This window comes from Anabrus simplex, chromosome 2, assembly GCF_040414725.1.
Source record: "Anabrus simplex isolate iqAnaSimp1 chromosome 2, ASM4041472v1, whole genome shotgun sequence".
In the NCBI taxonomy this organism is placed as follows: Eukaryota; Metazoa; Arthropoda; class Insecta; order Orthoptera; family Tettigoniidae; genus Anabrus; species Anabrus simplex.
The window spans coordinates 285,589,896-285,617,745 of NC_090266.1; the positions used below are offsets into that span (position 1 = coordinate 285,589,896).

Here is a 27,850-nt window from a genome sequence, read left to right on the forward strand (position 1 = left end):
TATCAGCAAGTAGATGTAGTTTTGTGAGTGGTACCTAATCTGAAAAGTAGAGAAATTTTTGAAAGGATGAAACATCCTTCAGTATTATGTGGCAGATGCAACAGGCATTTATTAGATAGATGTGTTTTATTTATTAATCTGCTTAAATCGCAGGTGACTGCAAGGATCTAAGTTACTGCAATAAGTTTGTATATTAATAACCTACAGTGGTTACGAATAAAGAGAATGTCATATAATTACCAAAAATCATGATTCGTGATTTGCGGCGCATCGAGTGCGTTAACACGACGATCATTGTAATTCGTGTCTCAGTAACCTCCTGATCCCTTCATTTACCGATTGGTACAGCTACCCCTATTTACTCAGTTTTATCCAACCCTCATATTATAGCTTAACCTAAAAAAATTGATTGACCTTGGTTACTCATAGTGAAGACTGGTCTACTACGCTTTCTATAATTCGTTTATTCTTGTCAACGAAATCAGCATTAAAAATAAAATACCGAATGATGGTAAAAAATCTCGAAAATTCTGTATCACAGAAACTTCATGTACAGATAATGATAGCTGAATAACTAGAAGTAGTGTTGATATAACGCCGGCACACGACAGCTCGTGATAGCCGAGGCTGCTTGAAATTACAGGAGGAAACGGGTGCTCGTTAGTCGGAGTTTTGAGTCCGATATACGACGATATTTTTTTTACTTTCGTTGTTAAATAATGTTCGTGTGAGTCGCAATGTTGAAGACAAATCTAAATCATGAATAGTTCTCTTGTTGCAGGTACTCTGTTATGTTCGTTCCTAAGTAGCTCTTAAAAGAGCTATTTGCAGTAAAATAAACTGTTACCGACAGAGGTGCAAAGGGTTTGTGCATGGCCATTCGATTAATGAAGGAAATGTTCAAAATGACCACCTCCTTTATTAATGCAGATCTGAACAAGGTAGAGATGAGTCATTCTTGCTTGCTGCAACGTAGTATGTGGTTGAATCTGCCTGCACTTTGCTGTAAAGATTATTAAGTGCTGTTTCATATACACTACGTATGAAGTCCAGTCGTTCTTCGAGTCGAACGCGCGCTGTTGCTTGCTCGAATGGGTGTGTCATAATGCTGAAAATAAGTGCAATGCGCTTTATTCGTTGTAGCCACTTGCCATATTAAAGTCGCATGTTATTATTCATTTTTGATGCATGCTTTCTTTTTAAAGGTAAAAAGTGACTTTTGAGACTTAAGGAAGTTAAACCTTTTTCTTCCTCTTAATCTGCTTACCCTCCAGGGTTGGTTTTTCCGTCGGATTCAGCGAGGGATCCCACCTCTACCGTCTCGAGGGCAGTGTTCTGGAGCGTGAGACATTGGGTCGGCGGATACAACTGGGGAAGGTGACCAGTACCTCGTTCAGGCGGCCTCACTTGCTATGCTAAATAGGGGCCTTGGTGGGGATGGAAAGATTGGAAGGGATAGACAAGGAAGAGGGAAGGAAGCGGCCGTGGCCTTAAGTTACGTATCATACCTTCATTTGCCTGGAGGAAAAGTGGGAAACACAGATAACCACTTCGAGGATGGCTGAGGTGGAAATCGAACCCTGCTCTACTCAGTTGACCTCCCGAGGCTGGGTAGACCCCATTCCAGCCCTCGTACTACTTTTTTAAAAATTTCGTAGCAGAGACCGGAATTGAACTCGGGCCTCCGGGGATGGCAACTAATCACACTAACCACTGCACCACAGAGGCGGATGGCGATAATTATTATCCCTGTTTATTATAACTTCCTTAGGAGAATATCTGAGACTTCAGAAAAGTCAAGTCTTCGTAAAGGATGCCTAGAAGAGTAAGAAAAGAAAATTAAATAAAAAATGGCACGACTCATTAACGTTTCGAACACTCACTGTGCCATGTAGTTTATCCAGGTACGTCTAACATGCCTAATTCCGCTCAACTACTTCCTGTGTGAACGTCCAGCTTTTACAACTCTGTATTCACGAGGAGAGCGAAAGTTACTGATGTGTTACAGCCTTATGGTCCAGTTTTATGACTTTATTGAACGCTGCAACGGTAGTAATTACATTGCATAAGCGATCACATCTGCTGTACAGCATTTCCGTGCCATGGATTATAAAATACTGTGAAAAACACGTCTCTGCCAATGTCGATGTGATGAGACTATACAAAATGGCGGCAAATTGACATGTGTGTAATTGGTCCTAACCTATCACGTTTTCTATGATACCGTGACCACCATATTCTATCAAACAAAAATGGCCTCTTGAACCAATCGGGTGCGCAATTCTCTATCGAGAGTTATAGAAGTGACTCTGGTTTGTACATTTCGTAAAAATGACTGGAGTATTGGCCTCCGCTCTACATAAAATGGTACAATGTTTTGGAGATGGGCCTCACTTACTGTCTCTTGTACCGTTTGTGCATTGTGCGGAGAAGTCTATATCGAGCTAACTGCACATAAATTTGCTGTAAGATGTTGCGCAAGATAGGACTAAGGTACATTTAATTCCTAGCTGGTTGCATATGTTCGGAGGAAAATAGGGGCAACTGTACAACCCGGCATATGACATTTTGAGGCAAGAACTATCAGGGATCAATGGGCGGGGAGAAATATTAGAGTGGGGGACACGTTAAATGATATTACCTCTCGTCTCTAGATCTACAATAATGCCCTGATTTTAGAAATGGGGCTGCCTGGCCGAGACGGTAATGGCGTGCTCGGTTCACCCGGAAGGACGTGGGTTTGATTCCCCGCCAGGAAGTCGTAAAATTTAAGGCACAAGATTTCCACTTCCGGAGGTTCATATAGTTCTGAAGTTCACTCAGCATACACCAACAAATGAGTACCAGGTTAATTCCTCTGGGCAAAGGCGGCTGGGCGTGGAGCTAACCACTTTACACCTCAAGTGCCGAGGTTACGGATAGTGCTAGCCTTCACCTTCCACCACTCCCAGGGCCTGCAGGAGATGACTTTGCTTTGCTTTGATTTTATAATAATAATAATAATAATAATAATAATAATAATAATAATAATAATAATAATAATAATAATAATAATAATAATAATAATAATAATGCTATTTTGCTTTACGCCCCACTAACTACTTTTCGGTTTTTGGAGACGCCGAGATGCCGGAATTTAGTCCCGTAGGAGTTCTTTTACGTGCCAGTAAATCTACCGACATGGAGCTGACGTATTTGAGCACTTTCAAATACCACCGGACTGAGACAGGATCGATATTAGAAATGTGCCATTAATCGGTCTTCAAATTCACTTCCTCCCTTAAAAATGATGTATGGTTGAGATGATGATGATCAAGTAACGAAGTGAGGGAAAGGTTTACCGCACTTAATGCCTGGCATAGTGATCTATCTTCTAAGGTTTTCTTGTTAAGTAAACACTATTCTGTACATTTACATCACCGTAAAAGGAACATCAAACATTTAATTGGATCAGGGAATTTCTCACAGTGATATAAACTCACGTTTTATATAAGGAAGCTCCTTAATGCTACAAAATGTAGCATAATATTGAAGCGAAGAGAGTTAATTCGTTTTGTGTGCGCTATTGATCTGCGCGGCCGCGCAGGTCTCAGCTGCCCCTCCTCCCGTGCTGAGTTGGATCGTTACTGTCGTCTGCGACTAACGTCAAACGGAATGAAGAGCTTGAAGACGCCATGCCCGCTCTTCGTCCACCAACTAGCGCATACACCATTACGAGAACGCCCTCTTAGAGGAAGGTTGTTCACACAATGAGCAGCTAATATTAAGAAATAATCACGAAATGGTTTTATGATAGGGCTCAGGGACTTGTTCGTAGCATGCTTTCCACTTTCAGCTCAATGGACAGGGTTCTTGAGGCAGAACGGCAATTTCTTTCCACTCCTCTGTCTACCACAGCTGTAGCTGCCTGAGCGCCACAGCACCAAGATCATTAAGATCTTCACAAACAGTTGATTCATAACTAAATGCAATAGCCTCTACTAGGAGGACTAATGTGCTATAAAGAAGCAGACTTTTAGATCTGTGGGCCAAAGTGACTCTGAAAAATAAAGTGATCGTCTTTTAATACGATGTTTCCTACTGTGTTAACCATGAAAACCTCTCACTCATAGTTCCCATTATTAGGTAATAACTTCCTGAAGGAGGAATGTTCGTAGATGATTTCATTCTTCCAAAATTATGATAATTATTGTCTTACTTGACAAAATTTTACAATTGTAACAGATCAATCTCAAAATAAATATGGAGTGAGTGTTTATGAGTCTTTCACTAAATTTATTGTACAGTTTACTGGGTGTTATATTTTATTGATTTAATGAGTCTGTAGCTTGTACAATTGTCGGGTCTCCAACAGTTCCATTATCGGCTACCACAGCAAGAGGAGGAAATTTGGAGCAGGGTAGTTTTCCATTGGTTTCACCATCGGCGCAGAAGGTAATGTTACATTTAAATCTGCCAAGTCCAGTGAAATTTATAGGACTACATCTTTACTAGTATCGCTAGTACCCCTCCCACTTACATTCTGCAATAGCCAAGATGAGCTTGAAAATAATGGATGGAAGTTTCTTGTTGTAGACCTTAGCTGAAGACATGATGCACTGTAGCCACTATATCTTGATGGATCTCAGCTTATCGTACAGATGCACAAAGGAAGTTGCTGAATAAATCATATCGAAACTTGTTTTAGGGTGCAGGGACAACTTGGTCGTGATTCTCATAATGTTTTATAGACCACCGATATCTCTACTGCCTTCTAAAATATTAATACAATGACTGGAAAGGTCATTCTCTTCAGTCAGTTTGCTACTGTTACCAATATTACAGTGATCCCGAGATGAAAAGTCGACTTTCGCCACCGAAATAACATGAATTATATGGAACTGTACGAAACAATTTCTTGGCTTCATTATTTAGTAGAAATTCTGTTTTAGACAGGACATTTCACAGTAGTGTTTCAAAGAGTTACTCACTGTTCATTAAACACCTACAAAATGAAAAGATGTACAATTCACCTCTACGTTATACACTGACTGACAGAGCAAATGCAACACCAAGAAGGAGTGGTCAGAACTTTATGCCAATTGCAGGGTAGACTGACGTCACTGAGGTATGCTCATGATGTGAAATGCGCCGCTGTGCTGCGCACGTAGCGAACGATAAATGGGACACGGCGTTGGCGAATGGCCCACTTCGTACCGTGATTTCTCAGCCGACAGTCATTGTAGAACGTGTTGTCGTGTGCCACAGGACACGTGTATAGCTAAGAATGCCAGGCCGCCGTCAACGGAGGCATTTCCAGCAGACAGACGACTTTACGAGGGGTATGGTGATCGGGCTGAGAAGGGCAGGTTGGTCGCTTCGTCAAATCGCAGCCGATACCCATAGGGATGTGTCCACGGTGCAGCGCCTGTGGCGAAGATGGTTGGCGCAGGGACATGTGGCACGTGCGAGGGGTCCAGGCGCAGCCCGAGTGACGTCAGCACGCGAGGATCGGCGCATCCGCCGCCAAGCGGTGGCAGCCCCGCACGCCACGTCAACCGCCATTCTTCAGCATGTGCAAGACACCCTGGCTGTTCCAATATCGACCAGAACAATTTCCCGTCGATTGGTTGAAGGAGGCCTGCACTCCCGGCGTCCGCTCAGAAGACTACCATTGACTCCACAGCATAGACGTGTACGCCTGGCATGGTGCTGGGCTAGAGCGACTTGGATGAGGGAATGGCGGAACGTCGTGTTCTCCGATGAGTCACGCTTCTGTTCTGTCAGTGGTAGTCACCGCAGACGAGTGTGGCGTCGGCGTGGAGAAAGGTCAAATCCGGCAGTAACTGTGGAGCGCCCTACCGCTAGACAACGCGGCATCATGGTTTGGGGCGCTATTGCGTATGATTCCACGTCACCTCTAGTGCGTATTCAAGGCACGTTGAATGCCCACCGCTACGTGAAGCATGTGCTTCGGCCGGTGGCACTCCCGTACCTTCAGGGGCTGCCCAATGCTCTGTTTCAGCAGGATAATGCCCGCCCACACACTGCTCGCATCTCCCAACAGGCTCTACGAGGTGTACAGATGCTTCCGTGGCCAGCGTACTCTCCGGATCTCTCACCAATCGAACACGTGTGGGATCTCATTGGACGCCGTTTGCAAACTCTGCCCCAGCCTCGTACGGACGACCAACTGTGGCAAATGGTTGACAGAGAATGGAGAACCATCCCTCAGGACACCATCCGCACTCTTACTGACTCTGTACCTCGACGTGTTTCTGCGTGCATCGCCGCTCGCGGTGGTCCTACATCCTACTGAGTCGATGCCGTGCGCATTGTGTAACCTGCATATCGGTTTGAAATAAACATCAATTATTCGTCCGTACCGTCTCTGTTTTTTCCCCAACTTTCATCCCTTTCGAACCACTCCTCCTTGGTGTTGCATTTGCTCTGTCAGTCAGTGTACATAGGGACAATACTAATACAGAAATGTCTTGAAATATACGTTAGGAGTATAAAAATAAGAATACATGTTGTGGTGCAAGGAAAACGGAGTTTATCGCCTGTGGAAACCAGTCGAAATGTTTAAGTGATAAAATATATCATTGGACTAACTGCGTTGAATTAAGTTATTGATTGTAATGTCCAAAGTTAAGAAATTTTAGGAATGGCCTGTAGTCATCTGGGTGTTCGACTCAGTGACAACGTACTCTTGGCTAGAAGGGGGCGTAGAGAAGTGGAGATGAACCGATCACCTCTCCTCAAGTATAAGTTACGTCCACTCAGAGGGGAGAGAGCTATATCCAGCATGATCGTCCATACTCGTTAAACGCAGTAACACGTACTTTGCGACAATATTTTATTTATTCCTGTCATCTCTCCTTTCCCTTCCAGCCATTCGTGTCCACCTGATATGGGCCAAATGTTAAGATCGACATTCGTGTAACTCAGATTATTCCATTGATAAAGCAGTTGAAATATCACTGGACTTTATTTCTCTTCATTTGAAGGTAGAGTTATATCGTCGCTGCTGTGTCAAAACCATGAATGTTACAATGCTCTTCCTATACATTTTCAGTAAGACTGATCACGCCTCCCAGTCATGTATTGAAATGCAATCCATCAGAAAAATTCGCCGCTGTTCGAGCGAAAGTTATATCTCACAGCCACGTATGGATATTTAGTCCGGCAGAACAATATTCGCTCTGTTCATTTTCCTTAGCTGACATATTGTATAAAGGAAAATGAACCTTACCGTACCGCACTCTAGGAATGTATGTTTGAATGACTTATTTACGAACACCTACAGTATAATGTACTTAAGGTTCATTTTCCTTTACACGTCAGCATACGAAAATGAACACAACGAACCTTGTTCTGATGGAATTCGCATCCATGTGTAGCTGAAGGCGTGTCAAGTCTTAAGAAAAATAATGGATTGGAAGAACATTGTGAGATATAACCTTTTTCCCGAACAGCAACAATTTTCGTTGAGTTCATTTTCCTATGCACCTCTGTAAATGAAACTGAAGCTTAAATACATCATACTCTAGAAGTGGGTAATTAAGTCATGCAAACATGAATTCCTAGAGTACCGGGCGAGTTGGCCGTGCGCGTTGAGGCGCGCGGCTGTGAGCTTGCATCCGGGAGATAGTAGGTTCGAATCCCACTATCGGCAGCCCTGAAAATGGTTTTCCGTGGTTTCCCATTTTCACACCAGGCAAATGCTGGGGCTGTACCTTAATTAAGGCCACGGCCGCTTCCTTCCAACTCCTAGGCCTTTCATATCCCATCGTCGCCATAAGACCTATCTGTGTCGGTGCGACGTAAAGCCCGTAGCAAAAAATTCCTAGAGTACGGCACAGTAAGGTTAATTTTCCTTTACATATGCGCATAGGGATATGAACACAACGAACATTGTTCTGTTGGACTACGTATCCATATGTGTCTGGGAGGCGTGACCAGTTTCAAACACTAACAGAGTATGTACGAGTACTTAGTAAATGTCGATGTGTCCTATCTGCTCCCTTTGTGATGGGTAAATATGCTCTTCCAAGCTTTTAGCCTCGTTGTTTGTCACCAAAAATATTAAAAATATTCAGGAAATAAAACAAATCGGGATTAAACGTATATGTATTTCCCGATAACCGAGGATGACTCCACCGTGGCAGAGAAAGGTCCTATGGAGCAAAGCTTGTGCTGAGTTCTTGCTATCTCTTTTCTGAATCGCGAATAATGCTATATTTATATGCTAGTTTGTGGATATTAAGTACAATACGAAATGTCCAGTGTGACATTTACATCCACTTTATCCTGAATTCCAACGTTGATGCTGTCTAGGAACGTGTCATTCATACCAATGGGAATTGAACAATATCATTTTAGTGGTGGTGTGGTTACATCCATAAGGTTATTACTTCTAGGATCGCGATTTTGATCCCAGGTGAAATAGAAGGAATTTGGCACAGTTTAATTATACTGTAGGAGTGCGTAAATAAGTTCTGCAAACAGACATTCCTACAGTGCGGTATGTTAAGTTTCATTTCTCTTTAGACATCGGCATAAGAACGTGAACACAACGAAAATTGTTCTGATGGACTGCATATCGTCCCTTAAGAAACAATACCGATCTTCGTATCCATCATATTCCTTAGGACTGGTCGCGCCTCTCAGCCACATACGGATATGCAGTCCATCAGAGCATTTTCGTTGTGATCACTTTCTATGCTGATGTATAAAGCAAAATGTACCTTACATACATTTTACTGTAGGAGTACGCTAATACTACATGCCAACATACGGTATGGCATGGTACGGTAAGGTTCATTTTCCTTTAAACAACGGTACAGGAAAATGAACATAATGAAAACTGTTCTCATGGATTGCATATCCATATGTGGCTGGGAGGCGTGACCAGTCTTAAGGAACATAATTGATAGGAAGAGAATTGTCAGATACGCGGTATTGTTTCTTAAAGGATGATATGCATATGTGGCTGGGAGACGTGTCCAATCTTAAGGGAAGTGATAGATAGGAAGAGAATAGTCAGATATGCGATAATGCTCGCGCAGTGACGATATATTTGTTTCAGAAACAATACCGTTGCGACCATCGTATTTGAACATCTTAGTGAAAAATACCTTATTTAAGTGCGGTGAATGAATCTTCACCACTTTGCTGTACATAACGACATTACCTCCATTTATAACCACGAGAGAGAACTCTTGTAATGAGTTTGTGGAGTGACATGTAGGAAATCTTAATCTTGGGTGCTGCGTTGTAGGTAGTTTTGCAAAATGATATGATTCTGACAAGGTTGAATTCTACATGCTTGGTCTTTCTTAATTAAATGTCTCTCAATCATCGAGGTGAGATTATTATTTTGGTGCTAATAGCAACAGTAACACAATCTACTGCAGTAATTACAACTGTCGACAGTATATAAGTTTTATTTATAAGATACAGTAACTCTTTGATTTCAAATTTCAAATTAGTTTCCACATAGTAATTTTGGCCGTCAAAAACAGGCTTACGTATAATTTTACGGTATATAAATTACAAAACACTCATGAAATGAAGATATTACGGTTATTTGTTAATGAAATAAAGAGAATTCAGAATGCTACAGCAGTACGCAGCTGACTGATCACACGTGGAAATCTCTGTAGAAAGATGTAAAGCAGTCGAGAACTTAACACTAACCTCCTGTCAGAAAAGGGCGTTCTTCACAACCAACTTTGGAGAACTCATATTAATCTAAAATGAATTCTTTCTTTGTGGTAAGCCATTCAAAGCGGTCACATTTGTATAGCGTGCTGGTTCAATGTACACACTTCTAAAGTGGTTACACAACTGACCGAAGGTTGAACCGTTAGCAACAGATTTTAAGTTTTGTCCCGAACACTCTTCTACCCTTAACGTATAAACAAATAGCAAGCACTGTTCACTGGCAATTCCATGAACTTCGAACTACGTGTTTCATTCCCCTCCCCCTAACATTTTATCTTCCTTCTGATCAAACGTCATAGAGACTTCGAATAACATTCATCTGAGTGATTTTTGAAACAGACTTTCAACGTATTAGGTCGTGTTACGTACGTGTAGTACGTGTTGAAGAGATGTTAAGTACAGAACAAAAATGGCCAGCCGGACACCAGTGTGATCCGAACCCACAACCTCCCGATTTCGCGTCGGTTGCTCTACCAGTTGAGCTATGGTGGCCCAGGCCATCTTTGTTCTGTTTGAAAGGATCTGAGCTACAGGTCTGGCACTGCTGCTAGCACACTGTAGAGTGCGTTTAAGTCGCCCGTTGTGGGGCATGTCAATGAATATTGAATTTTCACGACCGCATTGTAATCGAAACAGACTTTCAACGTATTAGGTCGTGTTACGTAAATGTAGTACGTGTTGAAGAGATGTTAAGTACAGAACAAAAATGGCCAGCCGGACACCAGTGGGATCCGAACCCACAACCTGCCGATTTCGCGTCGGTTGCTCTACCAGTTGAGCTATGATGGCCCAGGCCATCTTTGTTCTGTTTGAAAGGATCTGAGCTACAGGTCTGGCACTGCTGCTAGCACACTGTAGAGTGCGTTTAAGTCGCCCGTTGTGGGGCATGTCAATGAATATTGAATTTTCACGACCGCATTGTAATCGAAACAGACTTTCAACTAGTGATGGGCTAGCGACGGAATGGACTAGAATCGAGTAATGTGCTCTTAGAATCGGTATACTCGACTCCAGACTCGAGTCCAAGCAGACTAGTGTCGCTATCTTTGGACATGTCTTAGAACTATAATCTATTGTACTGGATTGCACGGCATTCAGGGTCACCCACAGAATATTTTTTGTGATGTAGATTGCAATATGTGTCCGCCTCTGTGGTGTAGTGGTTAGTGTGATTAGCTGCCACCCCCGGAGGCCCGGGTTCGATTCCCGGCTCTGCCACGAAATTTGAAAAGTGGTACGAGGGCTGGAACGGGGTCCACTCAGCCTCGGGAGGTCAACTGAGTAGAGGTGGGTTCGATTCCCACCTCAGCCATCCTGGAAGTGGTTTTCCGTGGTTTCCCACTTCTCCTCCAGGCGAATGCCGGGATGGTACCTAACTTAAGGCCACGGCCGCTTCCTTCCCTCTTCCTTGCCTATCCCTTCCAATCTTCCCATCCCTCCACAAGGCCCCTGTTCAGCATAGCAGGTGAGGCCGCCTGGGCGAGGTACTGGTCATACTCCCCAGTTGTATCCCCCGACCAAGAGTCTGAAGCTCCAGGACACTGCCCTTGAGGCGGTAGAGGTGGGATCCCTCGCTAAGTCCGAGGGAAAAACCGAACCTGGAGGGTAAACAGATGATGATGATGATGAGATTGCAATATGTTTGCTGCTGATGATTGGTTTTATTGAGTCATCGGTCGTCAATAATTTTATTGCTACGATAATTATTCATCATAGGCAAAATTAGACACGTAGGACCGAAGATGAGCGTAGGATGGGGACAATGTCCACACTGTCCGCCTCCGTATCGTAACGGTTAGTGCTATTAGCTGCCGTCCTAGGGGGCCCGGGTTCGATTACCGGTACTGGCAGAAATTTAAGAATGGCAGGAGTGCTGGTATGTGGTTGAAATGGGACATGCAGCTCACCTCCAATGGGGGTGTTCCTAACGAGGAGCTGCACCACCTCAGGATGAGGACACGAGTTTACTTTTTTAATTTCCACACTTTGGTGGGGACCTTTTCTAATGTCGATAACGGCAGCGTTCGATTATTATTGTTATTATTATTATTACTTTTATTAGGCTACTGTGCAGCCTGGAAGTAACCACCAGGGATTTGTTGATAGCTATGAAATATTATTCCCGCGACGTCCTTGTAGGAAAACGTGTAATAATATTGTGCGAAATAATGACATTATTACTGCCAGAGAATTTATTGCAAAGATACATGTGTAGGGCGTTCAGAAACATACATGAGCTGAATGGTCAGAGTACTAGCCTTCGGATCAGAGGGTCCCGGGTTCGATTCCCGCCGGTTCGGTGATTTTATTCGCTTCTGATTAATTCTCCTGGCTCGGGGACTGGGTGGTTTTGTCCGTCCCAACACTCTCCTCTTCATATTCACACAACACACTACACTACAAATCACCACAGAAATACAAAGTTCGGTTAGGGGCGCGCGGCTGTGAGCTTGCATCCAGGAGATAGTGGATTCGAATCCCACTGTTGGCAGCCCTGAAGATGGCTTTCCATGAGTTCCCATTTTCACACCAGGCAAATGCCGGGGCTGTACCTTAATTAAGGCCACAGCCGCTTCCTTCCACTTCCGAGGCCTTTCCTATCCCATCGTCGCCGTAAGACCTATCTGTGTCGGTGCGACGTAAAGCAAATAGCAAAAAACAAAAAAAGTATTGCTTACATCCCGCCGCTATTCATCAACCTTCGCTCAACTTCTAAAGACTACACTCGGTTTTGTTCCTTTGCACAGTCATGTGTTGCAATGATAAACGCCAAAACGGAGGGTGTATTTTGTTCATTGCGTTCATTGTTTAGCTAGAACAGAATGACGTTCTGTCGGATGATTTGCTTCGTGTACATACATCACATTCCGGACGCCTAATCTTAATACCCTACGTTATCTCCCGAAAGTATGATGTGAGTATAAATTATTCACCTGTCCCCTCGGACGATTGTAGGCATACCGTGACAGTGAAAAAAATGAAATGGCGTATGGCTTTTAGTGCCGGGAGATCCCAGGACGAGTTAGGCTCGCCAGGTGCAAGTCTTTTGATATGACTCCCGTAGGCGACCTGCGCGTCGTGATGAGGATGAAATGATGATGAAGCAACACATACACCCACCCCCGTGCCAGGGAAATTAACCAATGATGGTTAAAATTTCCGACCCTGCCGGGAATCGAACCCGGGACCAAAGGCCAACACTCTAACCATTTAGCCATGTAGCAGGACACCGTGTAGTGATTTTAAATAATAATAATAATGTTATGAGTTTTACGTCCAACTACGTAAATTTTTATGGTTTTCGGAGATGCCGAGGTGCCGGAATTTAGTCACCCAGGAGTTCTTTCATGTGCCAGAAATTCTACCGACACGAGGCTGACGTATATGAGCACCTTCAAATACCATCGGACTAAACCAGTATCGAACCTGCCAAGTTGGGCTCAGAAGTCCAGATAACTATGCTATCATTATTAGAATATAGGGCATATTCAGTGGAGTGGGTGAGAGACGCCGTGAACGGATATTTTCATACTTTATTATGCGTATGTAGTTGTGGTATTATCTTTCGCAAGTCATCATCAAATTCAGATTATTTATTTTGCTCACTCATTAAGAATATTTATATCGTACCGGTCTATCGCAATCCCATAAAACCTCGGCTACCACTTGTACATATGCTCCATCCATCCATCCATCCATCCAACAGCGGGCGAGAGAGCGAACGTGTGACGTCATGCTGTCATCGAGTCTTCGCTAGCGAAACGAGCCCGAGCCTGGACTCGAAAGAGTCGAGTACCGCGATTCCAGGCATCACTCGCACACATCACTACTTTCAACGTATTAGGTCGTGTTACGTACATGTAGTACGTGTTGAAGAGATGATAAGTACAGAACAAAAACGGCCAGCCGGACACCAGTGGGATCCGAACCCACAACCTCCCGATTTCGCGTCGGTTGCTCTACCAATTGAGCTATGGTGGCCTAGGCCATCTTTGTCCTGTTTGAAAGGATCTGAGCTACAGGTCTGGCACTGCTGCTAGCACACTGTAGAGTGCGTTTAAGTCGCCCGTTGTGGGGCATGTCAATGAATATTGAATTTTCACGACCGCAATGTAATCGAAACAGACTTTCAACGTATTAGGTCGTGTTACGTACATGTAGTACGTGTTGAGTGCCAGACCTGTAGCTCAGATCCTTTCAAACAGAACAAAGATGGCCTGGGCCACCATAGCTCAACTGGTAGAGCAACCGACGCGAAATCGGGAGGTTGTGGGTTCGGATCCCACTGGTGTCCGACTGGCCATTTTTGTTCTGTACTTAACATCTCTTCAACACGTACTACATGTACGTAACACGACCTAATACGTTGAAAGTCTGTTTCGATTACAATGCGGTCGTAAAAATTCAATATTCATTGACATGCCCCACAACGGGCGACTTAAACGCACTCTACAGTGTGCTAGCAGCAGTGCCAGACCTGTAGCTCAGATCCTTTCAAACAGAACAAAGATGGCCTGGGCCACCATAGCTCAACTGTTAAAGCAACCGACGTGAAATCGGCAGGTTGTGGGTTCGGATCCCACTGGTGTCCGGCTGGCCTTTTTTGTTCTGTACTTAACATCTCTTCAACACGTACTACATGTACGTAACACGACCTAATACGTTGAAAGTCTGTTTCGATTACAATGCGGTCGTGAAAATTCAATATTCATTGAGTGATTTTTATTTATTAATAAGTAGCCTACATTTTCGTTGAGACTGTAAACTTCATCTTCTCCCTTCTAGCATCTCTTTGTTTATTGGTGTCGGAACTTAATGTAGCAAGGCCCCTGTTCAGCATAGCAGGTGAGGCCGCCTGGGCGAGGTACTGGTCATTCTCCCCAGTTGTATCCCCGACCAAGAGTCTGAAGCTCCGGGACACCGCCCTTGAGGCGGTAGAGGTAGGATCCCTCGCTGTGTCCGAGGGAAAAGCCGACCCTGGAGGGTAAACAGATGATGATGATGATGATGACTTAATGTAGACTTCGACTTGGCTACATTTAAGCTACATTGTTCGCCCAAATCTGTTAAATTCTTAGGAGGTATTGGTAAGAAACTGTTTCTTTTAATGTAATACTTGAAACGTGGTTTCTAGAGAGTGTAGACGACTGGTTTTACGACTTCCTTTTTGTGATGATATAATATGCAAAGAACTTCTTGTCGTGAAGATTGGTTGTCAACTAGAAGTTACGCGAAGGATGTAGTAAGTAACCTGATACTGCTATTCATCGCCAACGGTAACTCAACGACTCATGAATGAGGTGTGTTTCTTGATGGTCAAGATTAGGAATAGCTCTAAAGAATTTGGTATTTTTTATAGACGAGGTTAAGTGGAAATGAGGGACGCAGGTGTGTCTCGAAACCGAAACCTTCCATTTTTATAGACGGCGAGATACCATTTATCAAAGAGTATATGAATTTGTCGATCTAAGACATAATGGAATCTGTAAACCAATCTGTAACTTCTTAATCGGAGTTTTCATACCGACCAAGAAAGTACGCAAGACTAACCGTCAAAGGCAAAAATTTTCATCCAGTACCAGTTCCTGGGATGATATCAAATCACACGGTACCAATACCAGTCCTAGGCTAAATAGTTACGATACACTATAAGAATACATATTATCACACACACAACGAGACGAGGATAATAACTAAATATATTCCCAAGGTCCGCCTCTGTGGTGTAGTGGTTAGCGTGATTAGCTGCCACCCCGGTAGGTCCGGGCTCGATTCCCGGCTCTGCCACGAAATTTGAAAAGTGGTACGAGGGCTGGAACGGGGTCCACTCAGCCTCGGGAGGTCAACTGAGTAGAGGTGGGTTCGATTCCCACCTCCGCCATCCTCGAAGTGGTTTTCCGTGGTTTCCCACTTCTCCTCCAGGCGAATGCCGGGATGGTACCTAACTTAAGGCCACGGTCGCTTCCTTCCCTCTTCCTTGCCTATCCCATCCGATCTTCCCCATCCCCCCACAAGGCCCCTGTTCAGCATAGCAGGTGAGGCCGCCTGGGCGAGGTACTGGTCATTCTCCCCAGTTGTATCCCCCGACCAAGAGTCTGAAGCTCCAGGACACTGCCCTTGAGGCGTTAGAGGTTGGATCCCTCGCTGAGTCCGAGGGAAAAACCGAACCTGGAGGGTAAACAGATGATGATGATGATGATGATGATGATGATGATATTCCCAAGTTTAATAACGAATCAACATCCCTTGTCATTTAATTTGTGAAGGTAAGGTATAGAGAGAAGAAACATATTTTTTGCTTATTGCTCGCAGAGAAGTTGTCGCATGAAGCTCCAGGCGATAATAATAGAGGTGGCCAGAAGCATTTATCAGCGGTGTGTGGTGAGCAGACCGGCAGATATTAATAGCTGGCGTGGAAGAGTCAAAGTACGAGCGCAACAAACTGTAATCTTGTGGAATGCAAGTAAAGTGAGCACGTGATTCGGAGCTTTCCCGGCAATTCCTGTGCTATGATAGCTGATGAAATATTAAGGCTTCAGTCAAACGAATTATAAGATATGTGATAGATCGCTAATTAGGATATCTATGGCTCACTTCTAAAACCTCGTATCTTTCAATGCTCTTCCTATCACGCCTCCCAGCCACGTATTAATATGCAGTCCATCAGAACAATGTTCGTTGTATTCATTTTCTTATGCTAACGTGAAAAGGATAATGAGCCCTAAATACATTATACTGCTGGAGTGCGTAAATTCGTCATGCACACAAGGTCCCTACAATACGGTTTGGTAAGGTCCATTTTCCTTTACACTATTGTGTAGGAAAATGAACACAACGAAAATTATTCTGATGGACTGCAAATTCCATGCATTGTATGTGGTTAGGAGGCGTGACCAGTCTTAATAATAATAATAATAATAATAATAATAATAATAATAATAATAATAATGTTATTTGCTTTACGTCCCACTAACTACTTTCACGGTCTTCAGAGACGCCGAGGTGCCGGAATTTAGTCCCGCAGGAGTTCTTTTACGTGCCAGTAAATCTACCGACACGAGGCTGACGTATTTGAGCACCTTCAAATACCACCGGACTGAGCCAGGATCGAACCTGCCAAGTTGGGGTCGGAAAGCCAGCGCCTCAACCGTCTGAGCCACTCAGCCCGGCGTGACCAGTCTTAAGGAATATCATGGGTAGGAAGAGCATTAGGACATACAAGGTTTTAGAAGAAAACATCGGTATAGCGCTTCCTTCAGACATTTTGGCGAGGAGAAAAGTTTCAGAAGAATATTTATAAGAGGACATGAGAAAGGCAAAGTTTCGTGGTCTCAAAATTCCATGTCATACTTTTAATATAGGAGTATCCGGCCTCATGGCTAAATGGTTAGTGTGCTGGCCTTTGATCACAGGGGTCCTGAGTTCGATTCCCAGCAGGGAATTTTAACCATAATTGTTTAATTCTCCTGGCACGGGGACTGGGTGTATGTATCTTCTTCATAATCATTTCATCTTCATCATGACGCGCAGGTCGCCCACGGGAGGCAAATCAAAAAGCTGCACCTGGTGAGCTGAAGTCCTTGAACACATCACAGCACTAACAGCCATACGCCATTTCATTTTCATTCCAATACAGGGGTAAGTTTGTCTTGTGCGTACATAGTTAAGTCATTTTAAATCATGTCTATTTCAACAATATCAAATAGTTCACAGGCTCCTTGGCGCAGAGGTCAGCGTAGCAAACATCGGTTTAGAGGACCCTGTTTGAATCCCAGCAGGGTGGGGATTTTTACTGCATATGACTAAATTCTCTGGCTCGGGGACTGGGCGTTAGCATTCGTATTAATAAACTTCTTTTTATTTAGGGCCTACAGACAACCCCGACAGAAGCACGTAATACTGAATACATCCCTCCACATAGGCTTGATGTCAGGAAGGGCATCTAGCCGTAAAATTGGACCAAGTCCACATTAAGTTCCGACCCCAATAAACAAAGAGATGCTAGAAGGGAGAAGATGAAGTTTACAGACTTCATCAAGGCAAGGAAAGTATTTCTATGTAGTGGCTTGAATCTGCGAATGCTGCTTGTCTATGAGACTTAAATTGATGCCCACTATGTGAAGAATGTGAATTATTTCTTTTATTGCAAGTGGTTTAACGTCGGATTAACATAAAATACAGGGTGATGGCGACAGTAAGATGAGAAAGGTTTAGCTCCGAGATGGCCGTGGCCTTAGCCCTAATTAAGATACTGCCCCGGCGTTTGCTTTGTGTGAATGCGGGAAATATGAAGCACCATCCCCTGTACCGCAGACTGTGGGATTCAAACCCATCATTTCCTGAAGGTAGGTAATACAGTTGCTCGACCCGTACCGCTAACAATAAAATTGACTACGTAGCGTCGGTAGGCGAGCGCTAACCTATCGCGTTGGATGTTGAAGATGGAGTACTTGTAAACGTGGGATCTGTCCCATTAGGTTCACCAACAGAAAAAAGAGACCGTTTACTTGGCTAAATTCCAATTTTGCAGTGTTTCATAAGAATGACAATGCTTGTTGGGACTTAAACTGCATTGTATTGTCAAGGATAAGAATACAAGTACGTTAGATATTTTAAAAAGAAAATTGAAAGTAACTTTTTTCGTTGTATGCGAGCAAAACAGCCCATTACAGCCTTGACATACCAGTATGATTGCCGCCGTGACGACATCGTCGGCTGTACTTCTAGGCTTATTTGACCTTCTGATAAGAGAAATACCTCAGTTGAACACGCGAGGCGGAGAGAATCCACTTCAAGCCTTCAGTCCGGAATTGAAATTCCATGGACTGCCCGGGAATCGAACTTACTCAGTACCAGAAAATGAAAGTGAATTGTCATGCAACCATTAAATAAAATAAATATAAATCAAGTACTAAAATGTAGGTTAATTCATTTTACAATTTCTGTGGTATGTAATTTCGTCTCCGGCCCCGCGGTGTGGTGAGCAAGGCGTACGCTTGTCACCCGGCGGCCCCGGGTTCGATTCCTGGCGCGTCGGGGTTTTTTAATTGTAATGATTAATATCCCTGGCCTGGGGACTGGGTGTTTGTGTCGTCCTTAACGTTCTTTTCCTCACATTCAACACTCTACACTTATACGCAGTTGCCTATCATATGGTGAAAGTAGTGGCAAAAGATCTTCAGAGGTCGACGCCACGAACAAATATAATTTTATAGAAATGTCTCTTCGTTGTGCATCACTTAGCTCAACTCAGATATCGTCGCTTAAAAAACAGTATCGCGTATCTGACAATGCTTTTCCCATCCAACATTTTCCTTAATACTGGTCACGCCCGTTAGCCACATGTGGAAATGCAGTCGATCGAAACAATGTTCGTTGTGTCCATCATCCTATGCTGGTGTGAAAAGGAAAATGATCCCTAAATGCATTATCTGTAGGAGTACGTAAATACTATATGCAAACATACATTCCTATAGTACCGTACGGGAAGGTTCATTTTCCTTTACCCACCTGCATAGGAAAATGAACACAACGAAAATAGTTCTGATGGCCTGTCGCTGGGAGGCGTGACCAGACTGAGGAATGATAATGGATAGGAAGGTAACGTGGTATTGCTCGCGCAGCGATATGTATTTTAACGTTCCTTGTAAATGCTGACGATGTCAAGAGACGCCGAGCTGTTGAAATGTTTTAGTTCGTTAATAGGGGCTGCATACCGTAGGTGGAGTATTTATCAGGTTAATTCCTGGAGGCAAAGGGGATGGGGTGGGGATTAGAGCTAACCACTCTATCGTACTTATCGTTAGGGCCGATCTTACGGATTTTGGGAGCCTTTAGCTTCCGACGCTCCAAGGGCCTTCATAGCCTGCACAGTGATGGATTTCCTTCTTGAGTTCATCAACGTGTCCAACGCCAACGTCGTGGAATTAACACACATAACACCATCTGGAATCGAAAGTGCTTTCTTGGGAACATAACGGGTAAAAGTACCAAGATTTCGTTACAGTTTCAACGACTTTTACCTGACCTACCAAGATCGTAACATACCTAGAATATTGTTGCCTCTTTCATTAAGGGCAAGGGTACCTCCAGGAGAAATTCTGATTTGTAGGTTACAGACGTTAATATGGTTTCCCAGTGCACTTCCGGATGCTTTTGTCGTTCATAACATACGATGGAATCCTTGGTTTTGTAACATGCAAACTCACGATCAGAAGAATTCCTGGTGGAAAGGGAAACAGGTAACATCTGGGCCTACATTTTGGACAACCCTGAGGATGGAGAAGAGACAAGCGGGGCTTGACCAGTCTCAAAGAAATAACGGACAGAAAGAGCATTGTCAGATACGCGGTATTGCTCGCGCTGTGACGATATATCAACGAATAGATATGCAGCCCATGAGAAAAAAATTCGTTGTGTGCATTTTTCTATGATAAAGTGTAAAGGAAAATGAACCTATAGGAATCGCGCTATAGGAATAATTTATGTTTGCATGACACTCTTAACTTTATTTAGGCCTAACTCATTTTTTAAGGTCCAGACCTGAGTATGGCTCAATCATTTGGAACCCAGTGACCATAAGGAACATCAATTTTATCGAGAGTGCTCCAAACAAGTTCCTAAATTTCATGACATAAAAACACAGGAAATTACCCAACATTAATAAATTATTTGAAGTATTCTGAAGGAACATGGTGTGAAAATCTTGGGCCACAGACGAAATTGTAAAGATGTGACTTTCCTGTATAAAATTATTAAGTATAAAATTGATGACTCAGATGTGTTGCAGTCAGTCTCTTTCTATGCGTCACAGGAACTAAGTAGTCCTAGAAATACATGTTTTCAAAGGCTAAGACTGACATTCATAAGAACTCTCCAGTTAACATAGCAATGATATTTTACAATAATATTCCTCCCTACGTTAATATTTTTAGTATGACAGAAGCCATATTCACTTCATTACGCAACACTGTACTTTGCAACATAAGTTAATAGATATACTGAGAAATTAAAAAAGGAAAAAATTGCATAAACGTTGTAAACCATATTATTAAATTTATTAGATCCCAAGTGAATAATTCTATTCTAACAATCGCTTTTAGTATTATATCAAAAATTAATTAGGAGGGTTAATTAGTGCAGTAATATAATTTTAGTTATGTTATTCTTCATGATTTTTATGTGACATGTGTCACTGGAAGTAATTTTAAAAATAGTCTAGATAATAATTTGTTAAAACATCTAAGTAACAATTTTCGTGAACATTGTAATTATGTTATGTTCACAATAAATAAATAAATAAATACATAAAAAGGGGTAACTGACGTATTTACGCACGAAGATGTCAAACAGGAATACACAATTGGTATATCTTTCACTTTTATTTTTTTCATTGAAGAGACCATTTATATTTTAGTGTGTAGGAATCGTTCATTTTATTTATTTAATTTTTCTTTAACAATGCACAGATTTGTTTCTTTAAGACGATTTATTATGATATTATTTATTACAACTCACCTAACATTACCTTTTTTTATTTTGAAGATATTCTTTACTTATAAATATTTGTAAAAATGAGCATTGTCTACGTCCTTTATTTTTATACGCCATTATATGTCATTTAATTTCTCTCCCATTTCACATAATTTTATTTATAAAAGCATGGCATGATATTTCAGTAAAAGAGTATGTTTTCAAATTAAACAGGGAGAGCCTTACTAAGTTTTGAGCGAAGTTTACCTTGTCTCATCTTAACTTCCCGCGTCCAAATTTGATGTCAGTGCATATTTGAATGCAAAATATATTAATTCTTATTTTGACAGAGATCGCGAATGTATTACCGTAATTTAATACGACCTATATTTAAGAAAGTAAGGGTCATTCTTTGTTAAGGTGGTTGAGAGAGATGGCTTTTGACAATATAGTCATGTTCGAGACCGCTAACATTTCAGCACACAAGAATGACAAAGAAATCGGGGTATTTGACACTCAGTGGGTTAACATGTTTATCTTCGTTCTCTCGGTCTGTCTCTCCTCACTCTTCATACAGTACCTGGCCACATTATTAGACTCCAGGACCTTTTTAGCAATTATTTTCATTTGACACCCTAATTCTTGGATTTATGTGACAGCAAATCCATTGTTGATACTTGCATTGTAAGACATGGTATAGTTGATAATAATGCGAGTTTTGGAACTTATTATCTTTACAAATTCCCGCCTTTTTTACTTTATTAACTTAGTACCTACCTTGCCATAAACATAGGAGGTTATAATTCCCGCGGTTGTTTTGTGTCAGATGTGTGTTTTGTTTAATGATAATTAACTTTAACAGTTTGTCTTGCTGTATTTTAGATATTTACGCTAAATCTGTGTTGATAACAGGAACTTTATGAGGTAGCAGTGGTTTTAAATTTGTTACTTGGGAAATCAAACAATTTCTTGATAACAGAGTTATGGGGAAGTCTCAGGACCTTTCTCCTTGCAAAATTGAGTTAGTGAAGGGACTTTTGCAGCATGGAAATCTGACACAACGAGAAATTGCTTCCCATTCAGGAATATCGCAGGCTTCTGTGCGTCGTATAAGCAATACAAATAAAACTGGGATAGATTACCCGAAGAACAGAAGAGGGAAATGTGGTAGGAAGAAAATTCTGACTCCAAGAGCAGAACGTTTGCTCGTCAAAATTGTGAAAGGAAACAGAAGGGCTTCTTATGCTACTATAACCCAAGAACTGAACAACAGTGGTATCAATGTTTCTGAGAGAACAGTGCGCCGACGTACTTGCAGCTTGGGGTACCGATGTCGTCGACCAGCTAAGAAAGTCAAACTTACTGAGCGAATGATGAAACTGAGGCTACAGCGGGCAAGAAAACACCAACATTTCACAGCAGAAGACTGAAAAAGGGTAAGATCCTTATATTCCTTAACAAATGATGTTTTAGCTAGGCAAATTCCAACGAGTATTTACAACTTTAAATTTCATACACATCATCTCAATTTCTAGGTTTGGTTCAGTGATGAATCAACTTTTGAGGTGTCAAGTGAGAAATCCCGGTTTGTAAGAAGATTGTCTAGTGAAAAGTATGAGAAGAATTGCGTCCAGCAAAGAGTAAAACATCCTACCAAGGTCATGATTTGGTCAGTGATAAGTGGAAAGGGAATGGGACGTCTTCAGATTGTGGAGGGTATAATGCGTCAGGATGAGTACAGACAAATACTTGAAAAGAGACTGATTCCGCAATTGAAGGACTGGTTTAGTGAAGGTGAAAACAAGATTTTCATGCAAGATGGGGCTCCATGCCACCCAGCAAAATCTATTAAAGCTTTTCTGAAAGAGAAAGAAATTCCTCTTTTGGATTGGCCTGGTAATTCACCCGATTTGAACCCGATTGAGAATGTGTGGCAATGTCTGAAACGTGAATTGGTAAAGAGTGTATCACTACCAAGCTTCAACTACTTGAAAAGATCATATTTCATTGGAACCATAATGTAAAGTTGTCAGCAGCAGCTTCATCTTGCATTGCAAGTATGCCTCGCAGGGTGCAAGTAGTCATAAAAGCTAAGGGGGGACTGACTAAATATTAAAATTTCAGTCTTAAAACTGGGTATGACATCGCAAATTAAACATACTGTAATGCTATCCATTAGTGAATGTGTAATATTCCATTAAAATTCTGTTAATATAACATTTTGTTAGAAAAATGAAGATATTTATGTTGAGTCTAATAAAGTGGCCAGGTACTGTATATGTGCATGTGTGCATGTGTCTGCTCTGACCATTGAGAAATATTGTAAGCCGGTACTGGGTGGTTCTTAGGGCTGTACCGATTTCCTTGCCTGAAATGAATATTTCTCGCCAATAGTCAGTATAGAGTATGTGATGATGTATGCGGGAGTGGACTCGTGAGAGAGGATCGTTCTCTCCTTCATACCAACGTGACACAGAGGCACGTTTCGCAGAACAAGAAAGCCATGGTGCGGGGATGGACCGTATCCAGTACAGTGAATGACGCACGTCGCACTGGCTCAGAGAGGTCTTAACGGTGACAAAGGATTTGGACAGTGCTAGGACTGGGAAGAAAGCGACCACGATCTTAATTAAAGGACATTCTCAGCGTTTGTCTCATGCAAAAATAGAAGATCAGGGGAAAAATCATTTCAGTTCTGTCGACAGTGGGGTTCGAACCAACCACCTCACAAATGTAAGCTAATAAGTACACGGCCCGAAACACCCAGCCAACTCGATCGGTTACGGTTATGTCTGTGGAACAATACATCCTGCCTTCTGTCATGCATCACGTGGTCAACAACTTACATACCGTACTTATAAACAGACGTTGGCTTCGAAGTTAGCACCCCGCCCCCCCCCCCCCCTTTAAAACAACAATCGTCATCATAATAATGTCCGGTTCCATGGCTAAATGTTTAGCGTGCTGGCCTTTGGTCACAAGGGTCACGGGCTCGATTCCCGGCAGGGTCGGGAAATTTACCATAATTGGTTAATTTCGCTGGTACGGGGGCTGGGTGTATGTGTCGTCTTCATTATCATTTCATACTCATCACGAAGCGCAGGTCGGCTACGGGCATCAAATCAAAACGATCTGCATCTGGGGAGCCGAACTTCTCCTCGAACACTCCCGGCACTAAAATCCATACGCCATTTAATTTCAACATCATCATCACCAACAACAAAAATAATATTGTCACTGCTTTTACAGTAAAATATTAGAGAAAGAATCAGAAATTCGTTTAGAAATTTTAAGGCAAGCTTGTAGTTTGGTGTGACTGTTGATATCGGGATCACAGACACGATAATTGGAACCACAAGAAAGTGACTTTTAATTCATCGGGGTTCAACCCGTGGTGGCTTGGATGAGGAGCCAGTAACTACGCTACCTAGCTATCATGCACATCATATCCAAAACCACATACATATTAAGTACACGATTAGATGATCAGGATATCTCACACCCTTGACATGAAGCAGCAATGAAATGTCTTGATATACACTTCTTCATTTATCCGTAACACATCAGACTCGCAGCCACCACAGAAACACGCAATCTGTCTGTAGGTCGACAGTACGGAAGTTGGTCGGATCGTCAAACAACACCACCAAAGTTTATGGAATACAAGGAAACCGAAAAGAAAAAAAGCAGCGCCATAATGAGGCGTACTAGACGAAATGAGGAGCGAGGAGTTTGCCATTACTTTCCTCACAGGGCCAGAAACTGCTATTGTAACACGACTTACCCTATGAGTAACATTTTTCATAACACTCAGGCGCACTATTCATCCTAGCGATGTTATTATTCAGCACCACCAATACCTCCGCAGCTTCTATAATCTCACAAACATATATAAAACTGAGACTACGGTGGAAGCTACGTTTTGTTCTGGTCTATGCCTAGAGACATCAGAAGAAAAATTCCTACTTCCATCAAGAAGTAGCAACAGGTGGTAAAAATGAAAGGGAGTAGCTGAATACAATCCTCCACATAGGGTTGGTGTCAGAAGGGGAATCCGAACATCAGTTTGGGGCAAGCCCATATATGTCTACCCAGATCACTCCCAGGACCTCACAGGTGTGAGAGATGATGCTAAATATGGTTAAGAATCAGTTTGTGAGTTTTACTATTAGTAATAGTCCTCTTAGTTTTAATTACTGCATTGATGGGGTGAAAGTTCCCCATAGGGATCACTCTTAGTACCTAGGAAAGATCATCCTTGGAGTAAACACATAAACGGAATTGTAAATAAAGGGTACCGATCTGTGCACATAGTTATGAGGGTATTTAGGAGTTGCAGTAAGTATGTAAAGGAGAGGACATATAAGTCTCTGGTAAGACCCCCACTAGAGTATGGTCCAAGTGTACGGAACCATCACCAGAATTACTCGATTCGAGAACTGGAAAAAAACCCAAAGAAAAGCTGCTCGATTTGTTCTGGGTGATTTCCGACAAATCGGTTTCTTGGCATACTGGTCTCCCAATCTTTGAAAATGACGTAGCATTGCAGATGAAACTAAATGAGTAACCCTGACTCGACCTCCTTTTAGGGCAATTTCATTTGCTTAAATTCTGTTGAGATGAGATTCGTCAAACTTATATCTCACTTTCATTATGCATGTCTCAGTAACTAAATATTTTGATGATTTACTCGCTACTATGACATTTGATTCAGTAATTTTGTACGATGTGTCATTAAATTCTTCTTGAATTTTAGCCACTGGTAGAGGTAACTTTGATTTGAGAAAACTGACTGAAAGTCCCTGATCATAGTCTGTCCTACACTGACTGTATTAACTTTTCAAATGACGCCTATTAAGCTTCTCTGCTGTTAAAAGTTTCTACCACGCTAGGCACGTGCCGCCGGCATGGTTTACAGGACACAGGCCCATTGATATAAGCAGTGGAAAAATGTGCTCTTTTGATTGCCATTGATAAAGCTTATTTTGACGATTACAATAATTTAGCGAACCCTCGAACCTACCGTTCCATCGTCGGCAGTCTGCCTCGGCTGCTTCGGTAGAACAATATTGATTCTTAGGTCTTCGGGTCGTGTGGGATTCTTTTTAGTCACTTCATTGACCGATCTACAGGGTTCAGAGGAGAGCATAACTACTTCAAATGAGGATCAAAAATGTGCTTACTAGAATTTATTGAACGAAATCATGACAATCATATTTTCTGAATAATATATATATATATATATGTATATATTTATCACAAAATGTTACAAATAAGAAGTCCAGCTCCATGGCAAATGGTTAGCGTGCTGGCCTATGGTTACAGGGCTCCCGAGTTCGATTCCCGGCAGGGTCGGGAATTTTAACCATCATTGGTTAATTTCGCTGGCACGGAGGCTGGGTGTGTGTGCCGTCTTCATCATCATTGCATCCTCATCACAACGCGCAGGTCGCCTACGGGAGTAAAATTTAAAAAACCTGCACCTGGCGAGCCGAACATGTTCTCGGACACCCCCGGCGCTAAAAGCCATACGCCATTTCATTTTTTCATTTCACTTCACAAATCAGTAACATTGCATAACGTGAACGGCGAAAGTATCTTGATTATTTACATTAGTGTCTTCCCAAATTTGGAAACGCAATATAAGACCTGTGTACAGCAAAAACAAGAAGGGGGGCCGATGACCTTCGATATTAGGCCCCTTTAAACAATAAGCATCATCATCATCAAACCAGAAAGGGAACAGAAAACCTGAAAATCGGGCAACATTGACCCAAATGATAACTGAGAGTTAACCCACATGATCCGCGGAAAATCTGACCTTCAACAAACAAAATTCTAGATTTAAATTTAATTAAGGTTATCCACCAGTCGAAATTACTCTCGGTTACCGGAACACCTCGCGAATCGATCCTTAATCGAACCAAATTAACTATCTGTTGCTCTGGGCAGGTTACGAAATATTATTTGAAAGGATGTTGTTTGCTACAAGTTAAGAGCAATTATCAAAATCTGAAATAAAATTACACCATGTGTTGTTATCTCGTGACATCCTTGAGTTATAGATAAATCCCCATGCCGAAATATGCATAACACCAAACAGATGGTCAGACTGAACCAGCAATACTTGATCCGAGAGGATATTACTCGTACGTTACATCGTTCTGAAGGTTGCTTGTGATGATGATGCTTGTTGTTTAAAGGGGCCTAACATCGAAGGTCATCGGCCCTCGTTCTGAAGGAACAAAACTGCGAAATGCAGGGAAACATTAACTCACTATGCGTTTAGAAGAAACGCCAAAGACTGAAGTTAAATAAAAGTGGTAAATCACTTGAAAAGTTTTCATTCTAAACCAACTTTCAGTGTATGAAATAGTTACGTCGTTAAATTAGTTAAAGTACAAGTCCACAATATAAAAAAGAACGAACATGAAATATTTCCAGTCCTACATAACTACAACTACAAATCTTTCTACCTACACTTGTCTCCTTAAGCTAAACTACAAGTGATCGGTAGACCAACACCTCATCTAAGTAATGTAAATAACGAAAAATAAAGAAAATATTATAACAGCTGACGAATCGAAGCCGCATTCATAGTGTATATTCCTCAATAAAAGATAAATAATGTAAAATAGAAAATGAAAGGTCATCGAGCTTGAACGCACGA

The 27,850-nt window shown here is 42.2% G+C and overlaps 1 protein-coding gene and 1 non-coding gene across 5 annotated transcripts in view; one reads left to right on the plus strand and one right to left on the minus strand.

Annotated features, from left to right (window-relative positions):
• The window catches only part of Ca-alpha1D (Ca[2+]-channel protein alpha[[1]] subunit D), a 1,069,984-nt gene that overhangs the window by 410,487 nt on the left and 631,647 nt on the right, over positions 1–27,850 (plus strand). The window lies entirely within an intron of this gene.
• Positions 13,613–13,689, minus strand: TRNAS-CGA (transfer RNA serine (anticodon CGA)). The gene has a single exon. It is a non-coding gene; the product is annotated as a tRNA-Ser (tRNA).